General features: G+C 48.2%; 1 protein-coding gene and 1 long non-coding RNA gene across 6 annotated transcripts in view; both read right to left on the reverse strand.

Annotated features, from left to right (window-relative positions):
* The window catches only part of nlgn2a (neuroligin 2a), an 89,321-nt gene extending 63,463 nt beyond the window's left edge, over window positions 1–25,858 (reverse strand). The window contains exons 1-2 of one of the 5 annotated variants that reach the window (XM_052067908.1): window positions 25,744–25,858; window positions 18,885–18,999 (exon numbers count right to left, since the gene is read on the reverse strand). The gene's annotated coding sequence lies outside the window, so the exon portion shown is untranslated. Of the gene's footprint in view, window positions 1–18,884; window positions 19,610–25,743 lie in introns of those variants that run through there. The other 4 variants (XM_052067899.1, XM_052067890.1, XM_052067925.1 and 1 more) reach the window with 4 other exon arrangements.
* Window positions 1–25,861, reverse strand: part of LOC127602482 (uncharacterized) — a 250,228-nt gene that overhangs the window by 66,489 nt on the left and 157,878 nt on the right. The gene's annotated exons all lie outside the window — the stretch shown is intronic.

Raw genomic sequence — 25,861 nt, forward strand, 5'->3', positions numbered from 1 at the left:
ACTGTTAAAATATATATTTCCAATTAACTATCATAAAAAAGCCATATGCATTTATTCCAAACCCAGTGACAAGTAACATAAAAGTGAAGGGGACTTAGTGGGTTTCTTGTATGTGTCATCTGGTATCTCGCTCCTATCTTGGCGTCTCATCCCCACAAAATCCTTGTCATACTTTCTTTTTGTCCTACACGAGCTCACCTTGGAGTGTCGCTTTAAATCTTGTGTGAGCACTTTCATCATTCGCCGCTAATCTGTCAGCCGGCGCCACCTGAACGCCCCCACCCCCTCTCTTCATCCCTTCCTTCCTCTTCTATTTCCGCAGTGTCGCGGTTCAGCACACACATGACGCCTGACGCTCCGGATGATCGCAGCCACACACACACACACACACACACGGGCTTTGAGATGCAAACGCTTGCTCAATCTCCAAGCAGGGAATGAATGAGGCTTTATTGAACGATGCTTTTCCACATCCAATATGGCAGTGACATTGCCATGGAGATCTCCCTCTCCTTTATACTGAAACGTCAAGATCACTGGAGAGCTATCACATACGCTGACGACCACATGGGAGAGGAAAAGCATGCAGGATCACTGCGAGGATCAATAGCGACGTGTGTTTTGGAGATGGAGACTCAATTTGACCAACCCACTTGTGCAACACCTGCATGCGGGTTTCTTTACTTAGAGACGAGCGTACAAGGTTACTGGCCTCGGGCCATGAAGATGTGTGCAATAAAATCCTGCAAAATATGTGGCGCTCACTTGTGGGGATACAGATTTCAATTATTTTTCACCATTTCAGATTTTGCGGGGATGAAATGCATTCTCCAGCTATAGAGCGCCTCATTGTCGATCGTGAGTGCGTGCGGGTCACTGAGGGAAGCACCACGTTGTCAGCAAGGTTATTAATAGCAAACGAAAACTAACAATATAACTAACGTTGAATAAGCATTGTCATTAGGTATTCCGTAATTTTTTTTTCAAAATCCCCATGTATAGAAAAAAAACCTAAAACTAATACTGAAGCTAATAAAAACTAATTTAGAAGCGTGTTCAAAAAATACAAATCGGAAAAACGTAACTTACCGACTTGTGTGCGGGGCAGTATGGGACATGGATGGATGGATGGATACGAACTTAATTGAAAAATATCTAAAGTCAAAACCAAAAAAAAAACCCAAACATTAACAGTCATGAAAAATCACACCCTTTTAGAACACTGGATGTCACACGACCACCCAGTGGGATATATTCCACCCACTGCATGCTTCAGAGCGCTACATTGTTCGAGGTAAATTATGCAGAGAAAGATGGACGACCCAGGATGGGGGAGGGGGCTTTATTTGATTTTACTTCAATGTGACTGCACAGTCAATATATGGCTTCACTCTAGCCTTCCCGCTTTAGAACGCCTCATTGTCACGGTGTGGAAAATCCCAGTGATAATATGTTCCAGGATATTGAAGCTTCACTTTGGAAAATCAGATAAAATGGGCCATTCAGCTAATGCTCTCTGTCAAATTCCGAAGATTGTGATTTTTTTTTTCCCCCTCGACTTTTAAGTGCGTCCAAAGTAGGCTCGTTTGTCCGCTGCACCCTCTCAACTTTAAAACCACCACCGCAAACCATTTGCGAAACAAGGCGCTTGTAACGCGCACGCCTGGTGTTTTATTGTGCCAATAAACCGGCTGTGTTTTCCTCGTTTGTCTGACTCGCCGAGGTTTCTTAAGCCGGATGCCTAACAGACAAGCACGCTGATTGAGATAAATGGCGAGGGAGCGATCAACGCGCGGCAGCCATGCATCAGCTCCGAGCGCCAGACGAACGGGATTGATGGAGTGAATCGCGTTGCGTTTGTCCTCTCCTTCCAACGCGCTCTTTACTATTCACGGCGGAGGCCCAAACACATCGGAGCCAGCGAGGCTCCCAAACGGCCGGCGCCGCGCTTCGATAAATAAAGAGCCATCGTAGGTAGTGTCGACTTTGTTCTCCATCCCAAATTTTTCAAAAAGAGCCCAACGGGGCTCGCAAAATAGCTGCTCGGTGAAGTAACTAGAGGGAAAATAATGCCTTTAGATTTCTTCAAAACAAAGTCCGTCTATATGAACAAATTGTTGACAAGGCATCCGGGCGGGTCCACCAAGGCCGCGAAACGATTCTAAATTGTAATATTTTTCCCCATTCCATTTTTTTTAACAAGCAATAAATTTATCCGCAATACAATCTCAGATTTGCTAAACATAAACGGCTTCCAGTCTGGGTAGGTGGAAGTTTTTTTTTTTTTATCCAATCAGATTTCAGCCCCGAGATGTTGCTAGGTCAATCGAAATTTGCACAGGTGATTTCAACTATAGCAGCGACGACAGTGTTTCTCGAACCAATCTCATTCCAAATTTGTCTAACAGGGCCAGCTAGCCCACCCACATTAATGTCAACATTATTTCTTTCTCAGGCGGCAAGGTGGGCAACTGGTTCACACGTCCGCCTCACAATGCTGAGGTACCGGGTTCAATTCCTGCTCCGGCCTCCCTGTGTGGAGTTTGCATGTTCTCCCCGGGCCTGCGCGGGTTTTCTCCGGGTACTCCAGCTGCTTCCCGCATTCCAAAAACATGCATGGCAGGCTAATTGAACATTCTAAATTGTCCTGAGGTGGGAGTGTGAGTGTGGATGGTTGTTCATCTGTGTGTGCCCTGCGATTGGCTGGCAACCGGTTCAGGGTGTCCCCTGCCTACTGCCCAAAGACGGCCGGGATAGGCTCCAGCACCACCCTTGTGAGGGTGAAGTGGTTCGGAAAATGGATGGAGGGATGGATGGATCTCTGATTGGTTGTGCCGATGAAACCTATTTCGATTTGTAGTGATAGAGATTGATCAAAAGTATGATTTTAGAGTCACCATTTACCCAACTGCTTCTCATACACGGATGACTAACTGGCGGAGGGCCCCTTCATTCACCACGGAAAAAAACGTTTTTATTCTTTATTTTTTTAAACCCAAATTCTTCACAAAACGCAGAGAAATGGGGGGGGGGGGGGGTCCCATATAAATTGTGAAAAAAAGAAGGAAATATTGAAAACAAAAATGTGCAAATATGTGAATATGTGGGTTGCAAACTGCAAATATACAGGGGTCAGCTAGTTGGAAGTTGTAATGTCACCAATCACCACTAGATGGCAGACATAGCCTATAAGTCCCAGTGGGACTTATACTGTCCTATACTTCAACGTGAGGCCTAATATTTTGGGGAAACGATATGCAGGCCAAATATAGTACCTCAACAACATTAAAAATTTGCGTGAGTGGACTTTCGTGGGGTAAAAAAAAATTACAAAATGAACTTAACATTAGTTTCCTGTTCAACAGTTTTGTGCCGCCGTTGAATTGTATTGAATTTTTTTTCAAAATCCTTTGTTGTTGGGTGAGGACTGAAAAATGGATTATAAAAACCGAAATATATTATGATTTTGTCCTGATTTAAAAATCCAGAGTTTTAGTTGAGAAACCCATGGCGCACTATGTGACCCCCCCAGTAGCACTGATGAAAACTTGTGGCCCCCTTCAACATTAAAGCTGCCCGTCTCTCTTTCTAACACTTCATACACGGCGCCACTCCAAAATGGACTTTCATATATTTGGACACCGTTGTCCTTTTCGCCTTGTGCCCGTACAAGTCAGCCCAAAATGTCTCATTGAATATTTCATGTGTGCGTCGGTCTAACTGTGGCGGGGCCCCCCCCCCCCGAGCATGCCTCCAATTATGCAGGCTTCCACCACTGAGTCATCAAGGCCGCCACGGGGTGCGGTGGCTCACCTCTGCTACCCTCCCCCCGCCCGCCTGGACTTTTCCTCCTTTCTCCTCATTGTCATCGTCAACTCCCTCCCCGCTAGAGACCTTGTGCGCCCTCACGTTTTGGCAGGGGAGGACTCGCAATTGGCCTTTGCGCCGTTCTCCGTCTGTCTGCCTCCAAATGACATTAAATGCACATTACATGTCTATGTATAGTAAATTGGAGCAGACAGGAAGCAGAGGGCGGTGCAGTGGAGGTTGGGGGAGGGGGAAGTCGAAGCAGTATTTAAATGGCTGCATTAGCCTGCTGTTAGGCGTGGAGTGCTGCCACGGCTTTGGCACACGCCCCACTCATGAATATGCAGAGCAGCTGCAACGGTGCCCGAATACGCGCGGCGTACTGATGACAGAATAAAATGGCGGGAATAGTAACAGCGGAAGCGCGATTGGGTTCGTCTCCAGCAAAAGGGACGCAGGGTTGAAAATAGCCCGGCTCGTGCTGTCACAATCTTGCTCACGCTCAGAGCGTCCATGCGCATTCTCGTGCATTTTAGCATGCTAGCACAAAAGCACATTTAAGTGCATGTTCGATATGTCCTTGCATGGTGCCCTTGAGCGAAGAGGGGATCTACTGTGCTCTTGTATTATAGGCGGGCGATGTAAAAATAGAGACGCACGGGTCTTCAAGGATCCTCCATTTACATTTGCATGCATGACTTTGTCCCTTTCAATCTTTCGGAGGCTTCTCCCATACAATCCAAAATGGAAGAATGTGGCATCATCAACATAGTGGAACCTGGCCTTTTGTGCAGGGAGTTTATTAACAAAAACGGCATAACACATTCTGCTTCAGGTCAGACTTTTAATTTTTAAAAAAAACGGAATATAAGAACACTTTGTTTGGCTATGTGGTGGCCAAAATTAATTTCCAAATTGTTTGACGGTGATTGTTATTATTCAGGTGTTATATTACTGAGGCCAATTTGGCAGAATAAAATTCTGATGAACCGATTATCTGGCCAATTAATTTTTAAAAACCGTGATGAATGAAATTGTGTTTTGGGGGGACGGACCTCCATCACTGTCGTGCCAACAAAAAAAAAAACTAAGCAAAACATTTTACAATTTTCCAATCCTTTGTCCTATTGTACTTTTTTCACTTTACATAAGAGATAAAATAGACAAAAAATAGCCGTTTTTTGAGGGGAGGGAAGGGGGAACATTTGAATGTCATTATTTTTTGTCTTATTTTTTAATGTGTTGCGAGGTAAAAAAAAAAGTGTAAAAAGAAAAAAAAAGGCAAAAACAAATCAGCTGATTTTTGCCACTTACACAAGTCAACAGCAAATTGTAAAAAGTGTCTCGAATTTTTTTCTACCACATCCCGATTTTTAAGAATGGATTTTACCATGTGCTGTAATTTATAGCTTTGACGTTTCCAAAAGAAAAAAAGAAAAAAATCCATCTGTCGTAGAACCCAACCCTTGATTCATAAATATTACTAAATGTATTTGATATTATCTACTGAAAACATAAGATAAGATATCCTTTATTCGTCCCACACTGGGGAAATTTACAGCCTCCAGCAGCAAGAATGTAGGTAGAAAGAAGAAAGGAGAAAGAGAAAAAAAAACAAGGGCAGGTTTGAAATCAGTGCAAAAAAATTTTTTTTCAAAAGTTTACTTGCATCTCTGATTAAAAACGATCGATTATGCAGTCTGACAACGAGCTACAATTCAGATTCTAATATGCTTTTATTTTGAAGGCCTGACTTTTAACAGGACGCTGCGCCATTGTCGCTCCAACTTTTCCCGATGTTGCAAAGGAGAGCGAAAGGCTTGTCATTATTGCGCGGGGTTGTGGCGTGGTGGAGGAGCCATGTCGGGGGGTCGACCGGTTTGAAAGATGATTGGCGGGGGTTGGGGGGCACACAAAAGTCATGGGGTCGCCGTCAAATTTCAAACTCTGAGCCTTGAGTGGATATGAGTCACAAGAAGTCAAGGCAGTCCGAGCAAATTAAATGTGCTTGTGCATAACGTGTGTGTGTGTGTGTGTGTGTGTGTGTGTGTGTTCTTGTACTCACGACATTGGGAGGACCGGTATGAGTTTTTAACCAACAGAGTGAGGACATTTTGACGAAGTGAGGACATTTTGGCTGGTCCTCACTTTGAAACCCTCTAAATTGTGTGTGTGTGTGTGTGTGTGTGTGTGTGTGTGTGTGAGGAAGTTGTGAGAAAATATGTGTCTGGGTGTGTGTATAATTGGATCAATCCACACGGAGGAGAGGTTGAAAGAGTAATGACCTAACTTCAGTTTTAATCATCTTATCTCTATTTCTCTCTCCCTCTCTCACTTTCCCTCTCACACAATCAGATCCTGTGGGACTTCCAGATCCAGACTGACAAGATGGTAATGGCGAACCAAGCAGATATCGTGATCATAGATAAAGGGCTGAGGAAAGCCGTTGTAGTGGATGTCGCGGTCCCAAGTGATGGAAACATCAGAAAGAAGGAACATGAGAAAGTGGAGAAATACCAAGGGCTCAGAGAGGAGCTGGAGAGAGCCTGGAAGGTAAAGGTGACAGTCGTGCCTGTGGTGGTCGGAGCACTCGGGGCAGCGACCCCCCCCAAACTAGATGAGTGGTTGCAACAGATCCCGGGAACAACATCGGACATCTCAGTCCAGAAATGTGCAGTGCTGGGAACAAGCGCAGAACCCTCAAGCTTCCTGGCCTCTGGTAGAGGACCCGAGCTGAATGAGGGACGGACACCCCCCCCCCCCCCGAGGGGTGAGATGAAGATTTTTTATATATATTTTCCAGTAATAGCCCCTCCACACTGACATTTGTTCCCCTTCACTTAATCTTTTCTTAGTCTTCCCGCCATCCTTGGTGATCCTCCATTTCTCTTGTGTTGACACACTCGCCTTTTTATTTTTATATTTTTGGGGGCGGGGGTGAAATTCCTTTCAAGCGCCCGGCACCATCTCAGCCCCAATAATTCAAACAGAGGAACCTTTGATGCATCATTCATGGTTTTGTTCCCTAATGCACTCTCTCTGTCTCTTTCGCAGTATCAAATCTCCATCACGGGCTTTTATCCAGCGTTGCAGCTTTGTCCATTCCCTCTTGCTTTAAGAGTCTCATCTTGTTGCCGCAGCCTCGCCCCCTCCCTGCTTTTTTTTTTCCCCCTCCTCATTTCCACCCATGCACCAAAACTGTCCCTTTCAGCTCTTTTTCTTTTTTCTTTTCCTCACCCTGCATTCCCTCTGCCGTCCCAACACGTGCTCATTTTTCACCCACCCCGCAAGTTCCTCCCGCCATCTCCCGCATCCGCCATCTCCGGCATTCCCCCCTCGAGGTGAGCGGCTGAGCGCTCATGCACAGGCACTCGGAAAGTCATCGCTCATCGCCATATCCGCGGAGCCGGTCGTTAAACGCGTCACTCGAAGGTGTCGTACACGTTGGTGTGCGTGAAATTAAATCACAGGTGAAGAATGAGGTCAATGCAGCGATGGGATCTTTCCGATTTGCGGGCTGGTCTCTGCAGTTTTCGCTGCACTGACGAGTTGAAGAGCTTCAAACGCTGATGCGTGAAACGAGTGGAGTCCTGCCAGAAGAGAGGCGTGAGGACGGGTAGCGTTGACATGCAGCGGGACCAGGACGCAAACAAATCGGCCTCCACTACCTGCCGCCTCACAGGAAATCAAAGAGGATAAAGAATATACGCAATGTGAAATGTATCGCTGCACCACTTGTGTTTGAACATCAGTTGCCAAAGGCAAAGGCAAGGCAGCTTAGGTGATGGAGCGTATTTCACGTATAAGGTAACTCAATGTGCTTTGCGAAATGTAGACGCAACATTTGAGGGCAAAAGAATTCAAGATCGTTTTGAAAAATGAAGAATTTAAGGCATTTAAGAGGTTAAGTCGAGAAATAAAAAGTAATTTACTTCCATTTGCGTGCAGCATTAAAGCTAAATGCTGATGCACCATGTTTACTTTGAACACCGAACTCCACTAATTCAGCGGTCCCCAAGCCCCGGGCCGCGAACCGGTACCGGTCTGTTGGTCATTAGGTACCGGGCCGCACAGAAACAATAAGTTACTTTCGTTTTATTCATTTCGGAATCTGAAAGGTGTTTTATTTTGAAAAATGACGGGATTCTCCGTTACATCCGTCTACAGTACGTCACTCTTGACACAAGTGAAGGTGAAAAATGAAATGAAACCCAGGAGCTAGCAAAATGAGTCAAAAACAAACGTCTTTGGAAAGTTTCTTTGGGGAGGGGAAAAGGCAGAAGAGCAGCCTATGACTTTCAAGAAAAAGAAGGCTACATTTAATAGACAGAAGCAGGAGTCGTACTTAATACACGGATTTATCGCAACAGGAGATTGCCAACCACCAAGCCCGCTCTTGCATGATATGCGGCGATGGTGAGTCGTATTTTTCATGCACTTTGTATTTGTGCTGGATCTTATTTTGAAGGCACGTTTAAACGTTCCCATAGCAACCAGAGAGTTTTGCGGCCAGATAGGACGTTCTCGTGTCATGGCTCGTCTTTATTATGTTACGAAAATACCACAGTTTTCATGCAGGTTTCAAAGGCCAGTCCCAGAAAATATTGTCTGACATGAAACTGGTCCGTGGGGCAAAAAAGGTTGGGGGCCGCTGCACTAATTGACACGAGTCTGCTGACTTGAGAACCCGACTGGTCCCACTAGCATTTCTCGAATTACTATATTCAGGACCAAAGCCATGCAGTGATTTTCAGACCAGTAAATTTTTTTTTTAATCGATTCGACAGCTGCCTGCGAGCACGTGTAAAGTATTTAGACATGGACTAAGAAAGGGTACGGTATGATTTTCCCATCATGTGCTATCGATCCCATTAAGCTAGCAGCTTGTTTTCAATACAAATTGTGGAAATCTCCAACTACTGCGGTATTGTATTGTAAATACAGGATTTTGGACATAAATACTAGCACTGCACAACAGCTACCCAGCAACAATTCATTCATTCATCTTCCGAGCCGCTTGATCCTCACTAGGGTCGCGGGGGGTGCTGGAGCCTATCCCAGCTGTCTCCGGGCAGTAGGCGGGGGACACCCTGAATCGGTTGCCAGCCAATCGCAGGGCACACAGAGAAGAACAACCATTCGCACTCACACTCACACCTAAGGACAATTTAGAGCGTTCAATCAGCCTGTCACGCACGTTTTTGGAATGTGGGAGGAAACCGGAGCACCCGGAGAAAACCCACGCAAGCCCGGGGAGCACATGCAAACTCCACACAGGGAGGCCGGAGCTGGAATCGAACCCGGTACCTCTGCACTGTGAAGCTGACGTGCTAACCACTGGACTACCGGGCCGCCCCCCAGCAACAAGTACCCGTAAATATGTCCTGTCCGAAAAGGATCGATTCTGTTGAATCCACATTGCCGCGTTTGTGCTGCTTCCAACGTTGGCTTTGGAAGAAAAATGTGAGCGAAGGAGGACAGACGGGTAAAGCAAGAGTATTGCAGTTTTGCGATTGGTGCTCCATTTTTCACCATCGAAAGGCACCACTGCCTGTTTGATAGTTTTATCGCTCACCTTGGCCCGGTGGAAGCCCCGGGGAGCATTCGCCTCTCACGCCTGGAAGAGTCATATTTAACTTGTTCTCATCGCTGGGCCCGCAAATCCGTATCTGTCGTGACTGACCTTGAATTAAGGCTTTGACGTGACCAAATGTAACAGCGTCGCAACTGTTGCCCAGGCAAGACCCCGGGGGGTGGGAGGGGGGTGTTGAAGCGGAGGCACTTGGCAGAGCCGATTATTCCCAAAAACATATTTACCCTCATGCCGCAGTGACAAGCGACAGCGAAAAGCACCCGAGGCTAGTAAACCTGCGTGCGCATGACAGGCCGAGCCGCGGCAGCCGGGAGAGCCACTTAGGCGACTTAATGTGGCCAGACGACAAAGAAGACCGCTCATCACCGCCCCCCCGCCAAGAACATTTCCGCTGTCGTCCACACAATAGCAGCGGGTGACACAAAATGCTCAGAGTACCAGGAAACACAGTTCATTCATTCATTCATCTTCCGTACCGCTTGATCCTCACTCGGGTCGCGGGGGGTGCTGGAGACCATCCCAGCCATCTCCGGGCAGTAGGGAGGGGACACCCTGAACTGGTTGCCAGCCGATCGCAGGCCACACAGAGACGAACAACCATCCACGCCCACACTCACACCTAGGGAAAATGTAGAGTGTTCAATCAGCCTGCCACGCATATTTTTGGAATGTGGGAGGAAACCGGAGCACCCGGAGAAAACCCACGCAGGCCCGGGGAGAACATGCAAACTCCACACAGGGAGGCCGGAGCTGGAATCGAACCCGGTACCCCTGCACTGTGAAGCCCACGTGCTAACCACTGGACTACCGGGCCGCCCGGTAACACACGTACTTAAAAAAATAACGCTTTAAAACGCGATGCAATGTGTGAACAGGAAGCAATGCATCCAGCACCTCCTGGGCATGCTCTGCTTTCCTTCTCCCTGCAGGCATTGCGTATCTGAGAATCTTCACTCCTTTTTGTAGTGGAGACCGCATGGGACGCATGTGGCGTTGTGTGTGCTTTCATGCTATCAGGAAGAATTGCGCTGAGTCGAGAAAGATCCAAGGAATCCACAGCACGGGTCGAATGATCAACCGAGGAGGTGTACAAACGGACGGCGGGCTCCGAGAAAGGAAGCCTATGCGTGGTATCCACGGTAACCCCCGAATCAGTGAGGTCACCAGCCGTCCCGTAAAATACGGAATCGTCCTTTGATTGGGAATTAAATGTTGCGCCCTGCGGCCCGGTAGCCCAGTGGTTAGCACGTCGGCTTCACAGTGCAGAGGTGCCGGGTTCGATTCCAGCTCCGGCCTCCCTGTGTGGAGTTTGCATGTTCTCCCCGGGCCTGCGTGGGTTTTCTCCGGGTGCTCCGGTTTCCTCCCACATTCCAAAAACATGCGTGGCAGGCTGATTGAACACTCTAAATTGTCCCTAGGTGTGAGTGTGAGTGCGAATGGTTGTTCGTTTCTGTGTGCCCTGCGATTGGCTGGCAACCGATTCAGGGTGTCCCCCGCCTACTGCCCGAAGACAGTTGGGATAGGCTCCAGCACCCCCCGCGGCCCTAGTGAGGATCAAGCGGATCGGAAGATGAATGAATGAATGAATGTTGCGCCCTGTAGTCGCGCAATCGTCCCATGCCTCTGTCACACACAAACACGAAGACTGAATTGAACAATAATAAACAAAATAAAAGGCTGGAAATATTCAAGACAGCAACGTATCCTACGCTTGAGGTCTTCTCCTCTCCTCCGTGCCCAATCCTCTCTGTCTGTCTGCCTGCACGCAGGTAGCCCAGCCTGCGTTACGCGCTCACTGCACACTAAATATCAGGCTGCGTGGCGGGTTTTAAAAATGTCAACTGCAGCAGTTTCATTTTTTTTTCTTCCTCCTAAAGTAAAGGTGTCCCCCCAGTTGTTTACATTTACAGCACTTTATAGGCTATTTGCTTTAAGTATTGTCCTTTTTCAGTCAAAATGTCCCCAGATAGGCGTTGTTTAATTAACACCACTTTATACGGATACAATATAATACTCAAGTTCGGGCTATTAAGGGTTTCATCATTGTTAAAAGTGTTCGAATATACATCTTTGTTTAATTTACAGCACTTTGTAATAGCCTATATGCTATGCTAAGGTTCAGGCTACTTCAGTCCATAAAAAAAGATAATGTCCATTGCTAATAAAGCACTTTAAACTTTAAGTTTGTCTCAAAGCTGTTAAATATTGTCAATTAAATCAAAGCATTTTGTTTTTTTTTTTCTTTTAAAAAAACAAACAAACAAACAAACGTGTTTTGATACATTTACCTTGTCCATTGCTAGCTGCTCAAGCATTACCGGGAGAATGCTAGACGCTAAGCTAACTTAGCTACAAGCTGTGGATTGTTAGCTCCGAGCTACACTAAATCTTTCAAGGAGGGCAAAGGGGCAGTTCATCATGCGACACACTGAGCAAGAAGAGAAAAAAGGAGAAAACTAAGAAGCCACGCTAACTGCTAGTTCACGTGAAATGTAACGCGGAGAGAATTCAACTCTGAAGAAAAATGAATAAATGAAACCAAAGCTTCATTGTCTGGGTTGTGGAAGGCGTTTTCTCATAAGTATGTACAAAATATTTGGTTGTGATTTCATTGCGTCGTTTAGCAAAACATATCGGCTAATCTGCTAGCTAACCTCGGCTCCACTTCCCGGTCAAAACAGCACATCTTTGCTTTTATAATACAGTACCTACTCCAGCAGTGCTTGAAGTCAAATCCAATTCTGTGCCTTTGGGATTTGGATGTAAACAGAAAGGAAAGAGAGCAGGATGGAACAAGAATATAAAGGCAGGTCCTTGACAACAATAACCTCTGAGATCCTCCTAATTGAACAAATCACCGAGCAGAGACACGGCGTCCCACTCGAGTCAGGCGCAGGCCACATGAAAAGATGGGGAGGAAGGAAGAGAACGGGGGGTGAAGCTTTTGAGCCACAAGAGGGCCGCCATGAAAAGGTTGCGCTATGCGAGCTGAATGAATCGAGGGGATTGTACAAGAGCGGCATTGACCTCCACCCAACTTCCTCGCCGCTTCAAATCCCATGTCCACCATCTTCAACCTTTCGACGGTGATTTGGGGAGGGAAGAGAGAGGGGGGGGAGGGGCGGAAATATTCGTTTCTGCCGCTAATCACGAGAGAACTGAGGGCCCAGTTTGGCCGAGGGACCTCGCTGGCTCGACGGCAGCAAATTGCGAGAATAGTGAGAGGCGTGAAGGAAGCGGCAGAGTCGTCTCTAAAGGCCTTTCTGGAAGGGTAATTTATGTGCGCCCTGATCAATGGGTTAATTAAATGGAGAGCGGGAGAAACGGGGGAGGGTCATTGGCACAGAGGGACGGGCGAGGGCTAAGTGGGACAAACCGTTTACATCTGGAGCATATCGAGCCCACCGTGGACGCTTCAAACCGTCATGAAATGGACGAGCGCCACCCAAATCTTCTCCCTGGGGGGGGGAAATTGTTCATGTTAGTGATGATGTCCGCCGGAGGATCAATACGGCGTTTGCCTCCTTTGGGATTTGTCAAAGTCTTGTCAAAATAAATAAATGGAAAAATAAATAAATAAATAAATAAATAAATAAATAAATAAATGAATGAATGAATGTAAGCTGTCAAGGAGGCAATCCGTGGGGCGGTCTTGGAGAGACCTTTGGTCGGGAATCAATTCTGATATTCAGTCGTCAATAAAATTGGCAATGGGAAGGAAGAGGAAGCGTCAGGCAGGGCAAAAATGTGCATTGGTCGTCCAGGATGTTCGGTGTGATCCCCGGGCCCAGTGTTCTACCCGCACGAAAGGCCTGGGAGGTGGAAAGCACCCCCCCCCCAAAAAAAAAAACAGAAAAAATAATAATAATCCTGTGTTGACTTGCAGGCTTTGAAATGGCCTCTTCCGTTCCTTGCCTCCAAGTCCCTCTAGTGGGAGCCCAAATGGAACCGGAAGGTTTTACGGGGGGGGGGCGCCGGGGGAGCTCCGCTTTTTGCTTTCTTCCCACGTCCCGCAGGGCCACTAGCGAACCCTCCACCCGACCGGCCCCAGCGTCCCCATCCAATCCCGGCAGCCGTTTCCGAGCGATACGCGCTAACAGACATCCCAGCGAAGCAATCTGCTTTGCAACTAGCGCGTGATCAAGGTTACACTCCCTTAGCAGGGCTAATTAGGCTGACAACACCCCCCTCCCCCCCCCCACCCCCACACACACACATCTTTCTTCCTCGAATGCCGAACTCTGCGTCTATACATTCGTGCATCTTTAATAAGTTCCCTACAATAGTTTATTTTTTTGTGCTCCACCTCAGGTAGTTTAAAGATTGTGCGAACGTGACTCATGAAGGGCACGGCATGGGCTTCATTCCCCCCCCCCCCCCCCACCCCCCACACCGGGATGATAAAGCTGCGGGCCAAGTAGATAGGAGCGTGCAGTTAAAGTTCAGTGCCGGCCACTGACATTTACGTGCCGACCGCTACCTGCGCAAAACAGATTGGGGCTGAAGCCCACCCCCCCCCCTCCCCTCTCTTCTTTGCATTTGTCACCAAAAGGACACGCTCCGGCCTTGGAGCGCCGTGGATGAACGGTTGGAGCAACACGAAGGCACGGAGGACACGCATGCGGCAAATATCAAGGCCAGAACAACAACAAAAAAGTGTCTTTCCTGAGAGCCAACCCGAGAGAGAAGAAGCCAAAAGTTCTGTCGCGGCATCTCTTGTGCGTTTGTGTATTCTCACACGCGCGCATCGCCGTTCACACCCACCCCTCACCCCCCCTCCTCGGTTGTGACAGTGACAACAACCATCATGGGCTGCTTGGCATCAGCTGAGCGTGAAAGTCCAATGCTGACACCAAGGCGCTCATTCGTCACTGTCAGCCGCCGTCTCGCCCCGGCCGAAGCGTCAGCGCAGCCACACAAATTGCCAACCCGGAAAAGAGCAGAGCTAATTCTCCGACGTCTTGGTTGTTATTATTGGATGACATGCTGACAGTCGAAAGCCCGGCAGGCCTACAAAGCATCAGCGGGGGCTTGAAATGATGTAATTGCTCAATAGGACGTCTGAATGTTTTTCAAGGTGCGTTTAGGAAGTCGCGGCGCCAACGGCGAGCGTGAAAATAATTTTCAAAGGAAGGTATATGGTTGCCGTTGAAAAACACACGGCGGGAGTCCAAAAACCCGCGCGCGGCTCCGTCAGCCTTCTGTCGAGCTCTCGCTTTGGGAAAATAAATGCCCAGCTTTTCATTTCTATTTCACTTATTGCAAAGTTTTGGAATTTGAGCGCCGACTGGCACCCAAAATCAAAGGACGCCTAAATGGTTTTGACTTTCTTTGGGCGTGTGGTGAATACGTTTGGTGCACTACCACCAGTGGTAACCCACCAAAAGTATTTTTCAACCCCCCCCGCACACCACCGCAACCCCCATAATAAAAAAAATAATTAATAAATCAACTCCAAGCGGCCCGGTAGTCCAGTGGTTAGCACGTCGGCTTCACAGTGCAGAGGTACCGGGTTCGATTCCAGCTCCGGCCTCCCTGTGTGGAGTTTGCATGTTCTCCCCGGGCCTGCGTGGGTTTTCTCCGGGTGCTCCGGTTTCCTCCCACATTCCAAAAACATGCGTGGCAGGCTGATTGAACACTCTAAATTGTCCCTAGGTGTGAGTGTGAGCGTGAATGGTTGTTTGTCTGCGTGTGCCCTGATTGGCTGGCGACCGATTCATGGTGTCCCCCGCCTGCTGCCCGGAGACGGCTGGGATAGGCTCCAGCACCCCCCGCGACCCTAGTGAGGATTAAGCGGTTCGGATGAATGAATGAATGAAATCAACTACAAAATGAAATTGTAGAAACATTCCTGGCAACTAATATGTGACGAGTTCAGCATGCAACTTCCTTACACCGCAACACTGATTTCCACCACCAAAACGCGCAGTAGTTGACCGCGATTCTATCTTGGGCCACGATGCGACGCAGGAATCGAGTTAAGGTAAGCCATTTTCAACTAAAAAGTAAAATGCAGCATATGTTGTCAACCAATCAGCAGCTCGCGCCTGGACTGTTTCCATCTGGAGGACCTGACAAACTTGGATCCAGCACTCCTTTTTTGGGGGGAGGGGGGGCACGCTGAAGAACTGAACGGCACATTTGAACAAAGTTCTGAGTTTTTCAAACGGTGGGAGCGAAGCACTGTACACTCGGAGCAAATTTTCAAACACAGCCACTATTCGGGAGATGGGCATTTCGGGTGCGAGCCTGAGCTGCTCTTGGTCTCCGTTTTCCCCAAATAATGCAAATTATACCCCAGAGCAAATTATTATGTTTTTTTTTTTCTTTTCCGTGACTCATATTTTGGCTGTTGCGACTTACATGCCGGAGCAATTTACAGACCCCAAAATACAGTCTAAACGAGTTCTTCCATTTTTCAGTGACGGATCGCACTCCGGATCCCCTTTGTGAGGCGGTCCAGGTTTGTCCATGCAATCCCCAACGACCAGGAGGTGAGGTGTGTGTGTGTGTGGGGGGGGGGGGGCTACTGTCAGTCATTCCCAGTGGCCGGCTGAACAGCTGCTTCCCACCCCCAGCTGTCTGTGTCACGCTTTCTATTCAAGATGCATGAAACGCTTCTTTTTTAATCTTCGCAGGATTGCGGGAGGTACGTGACGGTGGGCCGGCGGGCCCTGCGGGCAGTTGCGTTTTCTTTTACCTTTTATCTATTCGAGAAGAAGACCGACAAATGTCCATTGATCCCGGCCGGTGTCACCCGCTCTCAGCCAGGGTGGTGAGCCGGGGGGGGAGAGGAGAGCGGAGAGAGTTCAGCCCATCTCCAACCTCCTTAAATGAAGCCATGGCTAATAGGCCGAGTGAGGTCTGAAGACACGGGATAAGATGCGGACAATAGCAATTGAAGCAGATGTTTTCATTCACACGGGAGCTTCCTGGAAACGCTCACTTCATTGTCCTCGTAGGATGCGCAAGGCTCTTTGTGTTTTGTAAGGAAAGCAACCGCAGATATTTGAGCACGGTGGCGTCCAATTTGTTTCGGCCAAAACTTGAGTCTGTCCCACATTTAGCTTTGCAAAATGTTGCTGCAGTGCAACAAGACACACTGGAGCGAGCCAGGGCTATGTTGGGGAAGCAAATTGAACGCGACGTACAAATACACGGTAAGCACATCAAGCACGAAACGCATACGGAAATCATGACCAATAGGCAATAAACAGAAAGGCCCCTGCTGGCTGCACACTTAAGTCTCACAAGTCAATTTTGTCGCGACGGGTGAAGAAGCGCGGCGCTTCCATGTCGCGGCTTTACGTGTTAGCGTTTGCGTCAATTGTTTACACAGCATGGCGGCGCTTGCCTTTGCACAGCAATAATGTAAACATTCATCGGTGGGAAGAATGCAAAGGAAAAATATGATCCACAGTCTTGAGATGCGTGTTTGCACAAAGCGCACCCCTTACGTGGCTTCGGAGGACAACCGACAGCTTCTGGTGCCTTGAGATGCCATTAATTCTTTCCAGCCCTTTGACTGGAAATAACAAAATTGTGTTGAGGATAAAGAATATATGCCTGCGAGTATTGCATTGGGCTCACTAGCCTTTATGAAAATGAGAGCAAATTTGGGGGTACTGATTCAATGCAAAGGATAACCAGTTTGATAGACCCTGCACGAGGACTAGTAAATCACAATGTCCGATCCCTGGTGAGTTATAAGGTCCTTGGCGGCTACCACGTTGGAGACACTTGGACCAAACATGTCAAACAGGGCTGAACCATTTTGAAAAATAAGCATATTTACAATTTTAAATATTGTAAATATTTTAAATTTTTTAATAAATTATAATTTAAAGATATATTAAATATATTATATAATTTAAATTAAATTAAGGGCGGCCCGGTAGTCCAGTGGTTAGCACGTGGGCTTCACAGTGCAGAGGTACCGGGTTCGATTCCAGCTCCGGCCTCCCTGTATGGAGTTTGCATGTTCTCCCCGGGCCTGCGTGGGTTTCTTCCGGGTGCTCCGGTTTCCTCCCACATTCCAAAAACATGCATGGCAGGCTGATTGAACACTCTAAATCAGGCATGTCCAAAGTCCGGCCCGGGGGCCAAATCCGGCCCGCGGTCGAATTTCATCCGGCCCTCGGCCCCCGTCATAAAATCAGTGCCGTCTGGCCCGCAGGTTGGGCGCAATGGAACACGTGTTGCATTGACTGAGGTCTCGTAGACTTGTGAGTGATGTTTCATAGAGTACTGCTTCCCTCTAGTGGCTAAATGAGTAATAGCATTTAGACACTAGAGGGCATCACTCACGAGTTAACAAGACATCACTCCGTGTTTATATTGACTGATATGTCATATTTCAAATTCCTGTTTCAAATGAACCAAAAGAAATTCTTAAGATTGTTGAAATTCAAATAAAAATGGAAACGTGAAACAGACTGGCTTACTAAAATTTCTTGAACAATATTGTTGTTCAATGTAAAGAATGTAAGCCAAAGTCGGCCCCCCGACATTTTACCACATAAAATCTGGCCCCCTTGGCAAAAAGTTTGGACACCCCTGCTCTAAATTGTCCCTAGGTGTGAGTGTGAGCGTGGATGGTTGTTTGTCTGCGTGTGCCCTGATTGGCTGGCAACCGATTCAGGGTGTCCCCCGCCTGCTGCCCGAAGACAGCTGGGATAGGCTCCAGCACCCCCCGCGACCCTAGTGAGGATCAGGCGGCTCGGAAAATGAATGAATGAATGAATGAATGAATTTAAATTAAATAAATTTTTAATAAAATTTTTTAAATATCGCCCTCGACATTCCATATGCGATTTAACACACAATTACTTTTTCAAGGCTTTTCATTCGCGGGTGTTTTTGTCCTCACATCCACAGTGACCATATAGGGCAGGTGAACTGCATGAAAGGCAACCCGCCCCCCCCAAAAAAAAGAGTGCTAATTAAGCCGCGCCAGGCTGCGGCTGAGCACAGAGGTCTTCCTTGTCCCCGCTGAATCCTGTCATCTAGCAGGCCCCGTTGATCCGAGCGGGCCACAACAGACAGCAGCCTGCACGGCATATCAATGCGGCCCATTCTTTGTGTGCCGCTTGCATTTCGGGGACCATGCCCTCACAGCTATGGTGTTTCCTGTTTTGCGCTTTTTTTTTTCCCTCGGTCGAGGAAAGAAAGGAGGCCCGCGTGGACGTGAAAGACGGAACACCATGCCACACGGGTGTACGCCGCAGTGTACACCTTCATGAACATGGGACGAGGACTGAGAGCAATTTGCATTCAAGTGAATGAACAGAAGCCCGCGGAAGCCGCATTTCACTACGAGGTGTTCAGTAACGGAGCGGAGGTAAATATCAATACGTCCCAAAATATGATTTAGGATACAAGCGCACACATTATTTGGACAAGTGGGTGTGCATTTCTTCGGGCGTTTAACAGTACGAGCGGCAAAGAGAACACAAAGTGCAGATGAAGATGTGTGAAGCACTACCTGTTAATTTGGGGTCCCCAGGTGCTGATGGAGAGCCAGGTTCCCACTGATGTCCTTTCTTATCTCCTCGGATTGTGTCCTTCGCTTGCCAAAAAGCCCATTCAAGCAACAGAGTCTATAAAGATGATTACAAAATAATAATAATAATACATTCTAAATTAAAAAAATAAAATGAAAACTAATTGACAACAGCAGTCCCTCCCTTCTAGAGTCGAAGTGGGCGATTGACACCGGAGACTGAACCCACATGCAAATATTAAAATGCGTCTTAAAAAAAAATAAAAAATACGCCGGGTGGCGGAGGGATAATCAGCAGGAGGCTCTACAGCTGCGGAAGCCGCATCCGTGCGCGCTCAGCCGCCGTCGTCTCCAGCAAGACGGCAGCACATTCGCTCATGGTTTCACCGCCTAGCAGCTGGGTCCACATCGGGCGTAATTCGAGGCCCGGCCGAGCCACACCGGAACCTCCGAGTGGCGTGGACGCGTCTGCGGATACCACATCGCCGAGCAGTCACCTGTGATTGCAACTCGGCTACGCTCGTCCTCCGCGTCGTCGTGGCGGCGAATTCCACAAACCAAACGCCAAAAGGCTCCCCCCGCCCGCCCCCCCAAAAAAAAAGAATCCGGTACAGTTTCGGTGGGCAACTCGCGGTCTCTGCTCGCCTGCCGCTGAGGTGAGCCGCCTCGGCGCGCGCCCCCGTGACTTGCGCGTCTTCGCCGGCACGCCCCCGCCGCGCGGGGCACGCGCCGCAGTGTCCTCCTACAGAGCGAGAGCGGGTCGCCATGGCAACGCTTGCCTATGACCTCAATACGACGGCGCGTGATCCAGCCTCAGCATCCTTTGGACGGATGGAAAGAATTGGCGCTGAAGGGGACCAACTTGATTTTATTTTGATTTTTTTTTTCTTCCAGCGCCATCAGCGGGTCGAATTTGCAACTGTGTGATGTCAGAGGACGGTGTTGGAGCAAATGTCCATTTTGTCTCGTCACAGCCAGCAAATCCGGGGTTTTCAAAGCACCTTCAACTCTTTTGGATGCTGTCATCAAGTCGAGGGGAGATGTAAACGTGCTTCCTTTAAGGTTTTCGTATTCAAGTTTCTGTCAGTCGATATTTTGTCATTTTCAATGTGAAATGACATGTGACGTCATAGGACAGCAACTCCTGAGAGCCGCCAAAGAAAATTGTTGAACAAAGACAAAAGGAAGGTCCTTAGCGGTCAAGAATCCATCGTAGCGGAGTCGAATGTTAAAGTTGAGCCCATATTGAGCCACACCTTGAAATGCATTCTGCAGCCATGGCTTATTTGGGTGGGTTGTATTCATCTGCAGCACCCCCCCCTCTCCGCTACCCCCCCCCCCCCCAACCCTCTATGACCTCGTCCCCTTCAAGGGCTGATAATCAGATCGCTTTCAGTGTGTTTCAGTCCCTGAACTCATCGCAGCACCTGCGCCTCTGGATGCAACATGTGTGATTACACCAGCGGCAGTGCAGCCAAGCATCACCCCCCCCCCCCACCCCCGCCCTCCACCGCCAACAGTCGATGCCTTTCCAGCCTGACACGGACTTCCCTGATCATCAGATTACACTTTGGGCCCGAGCTACCAAAAACATGCTCAATTCAGCATCCGTGACTAAGGTTCTTCGTAAAATCAGACCGAGCGTAAGATGCCACCAGAGCATGTGAGCAGGCCCCATATGTGGTCATGTCGTTTCAGGCGGTAGAAGTGGGCCCAACGTTACAATCTTTTCGGTTCGCTTGGGAGACAGCGATGTCCAAGAGAAACATTTTTCCAAGGACCATATTCCATATTCCACACGCCTATGGATATAAACTATATAAAAACATACATTCATATAGTGGGCGGCCCGGTAGTCCAGTGGTTAGCACGTCGGCTTCACAGTGCAGAGGTACCGGGTTCGATTCCAGCTCCGGCCTCCCTGTGTGGAGTTTGCATGTTCTCCCTGCGTGGGTTTTCTCCGGGTGCTCCGGTTTCCTCCCACATTCCAAAAACATGCGTGGCAGGCTGATTGGACGCTCCAAATTGTCCCTACGTGTGAGTGAGAGCACGGATGGTTGTTCGTCTCTGTGTGCCCTGCGATTGGCTGGCAACTGATTCAGGTTGTCCCCCGCCTACTGCCCGAAGACGGCTGGGATGCGCTCCAGCACCCCCCGCGACCCTAATGAGGATCAAGCGGTTCGGAAGATGAATGAATGAATGAATGACATACATATAGTAAACTAAACATAGTTTACTATAAACATAAACTATGCGTGTGTGTGTGTGTGTGTGTATGTGTGTACATACATATGCCTATCGTGTACATACACACGTTCACATCTATAGAAATTCATATATATACAATATATATACTGTACAAATACACCTACACGTATGTAAATATAGGACGGTATGGGGGGCCAACAGGTTACCATGTCTGCCTAACAGTATAGAGGTCCAGGTTTCGAATCCGGATTCCGGCCTCCCTGTGTGGGGTTTGCATGTTCTCACCGGGCCTACGTGGATTTTTCCCCGGGTACTGCGGTATCCCAAAATATTTATGGGAGGTTAATGGAACACTGGCGGCCCGGTAGTCCAGTGGTTAGCACGTCGGCTTCACAGTGCAGAGGTACCGGGTTCGATTCCAGCTCCGGCCTCCCTGTGTGGAGTTTGCATGTTCTCCCCGGGCCTGCGTGGGTTTTCTCCGGGTGCTCCGGTTTCCTCCCACATTCTAAAAAGATGCGTGGCAGGCTGATTGGACGCTCTAAATTGTCCCTAGGTGTGAGTGTGAGCGCGGATGGTTGTTCGTCTCTGTGTGCCCTGCGATTGGCTGGCAACCGATTCAGGGTGTCCCCCGCCGACTGCCCGAAGATGGCTGGGATAGGCTCCAGCACCCCCCCGCGACCCTAGTGAGGATCAAGCGGCTCGGAAGATGAATGGATAAATGAATGAATGAATGAATGAATAATGGAACACTCCAAATTGTCCGTAAGTGTGAGTGTTTGTTTGTTTTTCTATGTGTGCCCCTTGATAGGCTGCCAACTGGTTCACGGTGTACCAATACTGCCCCGGGTCACCTGGAACAGCCTCCAGAATGTCCACAACCCTCATGAGGTAATAGGACCAAAAAAATCAAGACAGGCAGGAGTGATTAGTTGAATGTATTTGTTTCCTTTGTGCACCAGTTGGCTTGCACGTAGGAAGGCTATTTAATTGTGAATTCATTTGGGGACCACCAAGCCTTGGCTTGGAGGTCCTCAGGGGTCTCCAGACCCTAGTTTGAGACACCCTGTGTTTCAAGGTCTATTTAGTACCACCAAAGCTCACGCAGCTCCACCGAGAATAGACCCTGACAGGTCGATTTGGAGCCTCCATCGGGTAATTTGTGTTTGCAAATGCTCGTCACCGCAATCTTCTAAAACCATTAACCTTTCAGTCGGAGGGGGCCCCGAGTAAGACAATAAAGCTCGTTTTCTCTCGGCTTAATTTACCTTTCCACGAGCTGAATGACTCCAACGAAGACGCCAACGCCCTCCGCCGCCATCTTAACGTGTTGTCAAAACGCAAGAGGCCGGCCTGTTTTAAGATGTTGATTAAGGCAGTTAGACAGCACGCTGGACCGCTTGCATAATGTCCCCCTACCAACCGCCACCCCCCCTCGCATCTCTAACATTTCACTGAACCTTCACTCCCAAACTTGTGAACAAATCCTTCCAGTTCAACGGGCAGGCTTAGCCAAGTTGACGAATGAGGTTGAATGTATTAAATTGGCTGGACGTTTTCATTTCCTTTGTTTTTATCGCCGCCTTGGAGAAGTGCAGCCGAGACAAATCGAGGGGGGGGGGTGCACCGGTGCACTAATTTCGAGACGGAAATAAAGGGGGAAAATAAAAATAATCAACCCGAGCGCACAGTTAATTGAACCACTTTGGATGTATAGAATCTCGCGGCGCGGAATGTAAAACTTGCCCTCATTTTCGCCTCCATTACGCCATCTGAGCGGCGCCGCGTTAAATGACGCAGCCGCGCTGGTCAAGACACGCCTCATCAATATCTCGGCTCATTTGCGAACTTGGGAACCGTCAAACTTTATTTTGGGTTCGGGCTTCGCGCGAGCTATGTCAGGATGAATGAGCTATTGTTTGTTCTTCCTTAAGAAAAAAAAAAAAAAGTGAAATGCTACTTATCACATAAGCCTCCACTGCAACCGAGTATCCGCTCTGTGATGGGAGTTGAAATAAAAAAAAATTAAAAATGGAACTGGCTTCTGCAGAAAATACATTTCTTCCCCCTGTGATAAAACCCCTCACTGCAAGCAAGTTTCCAAAGCTAGAAGATCGACATTTTGGGCCTAATTGGTGCCAGTGGCTAAATCGCATCTATTTGCATTGATCTCCTTTGAAGAGCCATGCAGATGAGCTTAAGCAAGCTACTAATTATGCTTGCACGACGACGTGGGGAGACTGCTGGAACTGCAACTGTGTGTGTGTGTGTGTGAGGGAAGGATCTTTGCGGGTGCACAGTAGTCGTTTGAAGTGGAAGAAATGAAAGTTCAGCGTGTGCAGATGCAAACAACGTGACAATGAAGAGTACGACCAGCGTTTATGGTGCACCAACTAATATCCGTGTTTGGTAGTCAACAACAGTGATGCCGGGCACGCATGAGAAAGTCACACGCAACCCGAATAAACACATGTATGTGGAACAAAGTGACTAGTTAACAAATAAAATACAGGAATAGAACCCATTTCTAGAGACACAGCATACAACTGTGCATTAAGAACGCTTTAGAAAGGTGGACTCGAGTATGGAGGAGGTGGGCAACAGAAGGATGCTAACTAAGCTAAAAGCTATTATGGCCAGTCCCTCCCACCCCCCCCAGCCCGCCCTGACAGCACTTGGTAGCTCCTTCAGCCAGAGACTGTTACACCCGTGCTGCAAGAAGGAGAGATACCGACGCTCGTTCCTACCGACTGATGTCAGGCTGATGAATAAAAAATAACAATCATAATAATAATTCATTCATTCATCTTCCGAGCCGCTTGATCCTCACTCGGGTCGCGGGGGTGCTGGAGCCTATCCCAGCCGTCTCCGGGCAGTAGGCGGGGGACACCCTGAATCGGTTGCCAGCCCACAGAAACGAACAACCATTCGCACCCACACTCACACCGAGGGACAATTTAGAGTGTCCAATCAGCCTGCCACGCATGTTTTTGGAATGTGGGAGGAAACCGGAGCACCCGGAGAAAACCCACGCAGGCCCGGGGAGAACATGCAAACTCCACACAGGGAGGCCGGAGCTGGAATCGAACCCGGTACCTCTGCACTGTGAAGCCGACGTGCTAACCACTGGACTACCGGGCCAAATAATAATAATAATTCAATGATGTGAAAGACAATTGTAAATAGCACTGCGATGTATCCATTTTGTGTTTATATTGCACTTAATTGAACGGTGTTTATTGTTTTTTTTTTCTTCTTTCTTCTTTCTACCTACATTCTTGCTGCTGGAGGCTGTAAATTTCCCCAGTGTGGGACAAATAAAGGATATTTCTCTTATTTACAGTTTGAAGTGAAGCATTCTGCGACTTCACGATTTGAATTCCCATCTGGGGGGGAGTGATGTCACGTGCTTGTCGTGTCACATCTCGATCACTTTTTCAAACGGGAAATCCAGTCGCTGTTTTGAGTTTGTGTCCGCTGAAAAGAAAATATGACGGTACGACGCCTACCTGTGCTGCTCGCAAAGTGTTATCTAGCTTCGAAAACCCCACCAGGATGTCAAATTAAAAAGAATAAAGCATGTGGATCGTAGCGCATTCCAGCTTCAAGAGAAAGACCCCACAGGGCGGTGTGACTCTATGAGGTCAATGTACTTTAGAAATAGTTGCCAATATGTACAGTTAAATTTGTTTATGTGAAGTGAAATCCAGAAATACCCCCCCCCCCCCCCAAAACAAAGAAAATAACGATGTCCCTAGCTGTGAGTGTGGGCGTGGCTAGTTGTTCGTCTCTGTGTGCCCTGCGATTGGCTGGCAACCGATTCAGGGTGTCCCCCACCTACTGCCCGGAGACAGCTGGGATAGGCTCCAGCACCCCCCCGCGACCCTAGTGAGGATCAAGCGGTTAAGGAAGATGAATGAATGAATGATCAGTAAAAACAAGGTTGCCTTAATTTTATGCTCGATTAAAAATTAAATAAAAAAATAAAAAAATGTATTTCCAATTAAGCATGGTCAAAACTGGCTGGGAATTTTATGTAAAGCGGAGTTGTGGGCATCTGAGGACTTGGAAAAAAATCAAGTAACTTGTCATCTGTTGCTTTTAAAATCAAATAATTAGGAAATTGCGGCCCGGTAGTCCAGTGGTTAGCACGTTGGCTTCACAGTGCAGAGGTACCGGGTTCGATTCCAGCTCCGGCCTCCCTGTGTGGAGTTTGCATGTTCTCCCCGGGCCTGCGTGGGTTTTCTCCGGGTGCTCCGGTTTCCTCCCACATTCCAAAAACGTGCGTGGCAGGCTGATTGAACACTCTAAATTGTCCCTAGGTGTGAGTGTGAGTGCGAATGGTTGTCTGTTTCTGTGTGCCCTGCGATTGGCTGGCAACCGATTCAGGGTGTCCCCCGCCTACTGCCCGAAGACGGCTGGGATAGGCTCCAGCACCCCCCGCGACCCTAGTGAGGATCAAGCGGCTCGGAAGATGAATAATTAGGAAATTAACCGTGCCATTTACATAGATAGGTCATCAGTAAAGTAACACAGGGGCTTGTTTCAAGGTAACTGTAGCAGCACTGGTCAGCGCACAAAAGGGCTATTTCGCAGCCAAAAGAATATCGTTTTGTTGACATGACTGTTTGCACACCCGAGGCTGTTTTGGTCGGCCGCGCGCGTGCGCGTGTTCCGTTGCCAATGACTGGTGTCGCCTCCCTTTGCACACAACAGCCTGCGTAGAGAGACAAAATGTCAGTGGACAGCCCCCC

This window comes from Hippocampus zosterae, chromosome 1, assembly GCF_025434085.1.
Source record: "Hippocampus zosterae strain Florida chromosome 1, ASM2543408v3, whole genome shotgun sequence".
Taxonomy (NCBI): domain Eukaryota; kingdom Metazoa; phylum Chordata; class Actinopteri; order Syngnathiformes; family Syngnathidae; genus Hippocampus; species Hippocampus zosterae.